Source organism: Meriones unguiculatus, chromosome 5, assembly GCF_030254825.1.
Source record: "Meriones unguiculatus strain TT.TT164.6M chromosome 5, Bangor_MerUng_6.1, whole genome shotgun sequence".
NCBI lineage: Eukaryota > Metazoa > Chordata > Mammalia > Rodentia > Muridae > Meriones > Meriones unguiculatus.
In genome coordinates this window covers 17,330,468-17,332,183 of record NC_083353.1, presented here as the reverse complement: position 1 = coordinate 17,332,183, position 1,716 = coordinate 17,330,468, and the positions used below count along the sequence as shown (strand labels likewise).

The 1,716-nt window shown below is 42.2% G+C and overlaps 1 pseudogene; it reads right to left on the bottom strand.

Moving 5' to 3' along the window:
* Positions 1-639: 639 nt before the first annotated feature.
* On the bottom strand, positions 640-1,329 carry LOC132654367 (immunoglobulin kappa variable 4-1-like; annotated as a pseudogene).
* Between the last annotated feature and the right edge of the window lie 387 nt (positions 1,330-1,716).

Here is a 1,716-nt window from a genome sequence, read left to right as displayed (position 1 = left end):
ATATGGGCACCATGAAGGAAGGAAGGAAAGAAGAAAGGAGGTAAGGAAGAAAGAAAGGAAGGAAAGAAGGAAGAAAGGAAGGAAGGAAGAGAAGTACTATATAATCTAATCTAAATAAACCAAGAACATACCCTTTCCTAGAGCCTCCAAATTGAAATCAAGTTTTCCATCACCATTGCTATGTTGGATATCAGAATTCCAATACTGCAAAATGAAAAATCTCTTATATTGAAGCAGCAGAGTTTGTAATACTGTGTTAGAGAAGGAACACAAAAATAATACTGAGTTCCTTTTTGCATTTTCATATAAAGGTTATGGGTTGGCTCTTTGTTCACCTCCACCTGAGGGAGGAGCAGCCTTACCAATTCACAGAGGAAGACAAAGAAGCCAGTCCTGATGAGACCTGATAGATTAGGGTCAGATGGAAGGGGAGGAGAACCTCCCCTATCATTGTACTGGGAAAGGGGCATAGGAGAAGAAGAGGGAGGAAGGATGGGATTGGAAGGGCAGGGGAGGGAGCTACAGCTGAGATACAAAGTGAATAAACTGTAATTAATGCAAAAATTTGAAAGAATACAACAAAAGAATCATTGAACTCATAATTTAATATAGGGCTCTGTGAACTTTATCATCATGTTTTCAGTTACACCTGCTGTCACGCAGAAGGGGGAAGTGTGCAGAGCCAGGGCTGTGTGTGGTGAGGGCAGCTGGTAAGACACTCAAGGAGGTTTGTGTTGGAGGCTGAAGCACTGTGGGAGGACTACTAACACTCTGCATACAGTAATAAACTGCCAGGTCTTCATCCTGCACACTGCTGATGCTGAGAGTGTAATCTGTCCCAGATCCACTGCCTGTGAAACGATCAGGGACCCCAGTGTGCCTAGTGGATGCCTAGTAGACAAGCAGCTTAGGTGTTTGCCCTGGTTTCTGCTGGTACCAGGACAATATGTGCTTTTGGTTGCTACTGTAATAAAGGCTCTGACTGGACCTGCAGCTGATGGAGACCTTCTCTCCTGGTGACACAGCCAGGGAGGATGGAGACTGGGTCATCACGATGTCTCCACAGGCACCTGCAATCAGGAACACACAATGAACATGAATATAGACACAAACACAGATTGTAAAACAGTTGAAGTTTGTCATTTAACATATTTTTACTATCATCTTGTCAGAGTTTTATTACATAAGAAATACTGAGCCTGGCACACTCTTAAGTTTTTTGTCTACAAAGAAGTGACTCTGCAAAGATTATAATGTTTTGAGTTTCTCACCAGACACCCAAAGCAGCAGGGATATGAGGACTTGGGTCTGTGACTTCATGTTGTTCCCCCTGCTGTCTGATATCAGTTCTCTGCAAAGGCTGGTTTATATAGTCTCAGCAGCTGGGCTGCGCTGTAGGGGCCCATGCAAAGCAGTCAGCAAATGCATAAGCAAATGCCTGTGCATTGTCTGTGAGTGTAGCTGCTGTCAATCAACAGTCAAAAGTAGTATTAGGGGAAGCATGAGCAATCACTAAAAAAGATTGTCTCACAGCTCTCAAACAGAAACGTACTAGATGCTCTAACAGCAGATCTGGGTTAATTTAAAATCCAAGACATTTAAATCAATTGACTTCTGTAGAAACATTGGTAGCACTATCACAGATTGACAGTTTTGGAAATGATAGGATATGTTAAAAAAAATCAAAACAACAACAACAGAAAGAGAGTAAGAAAA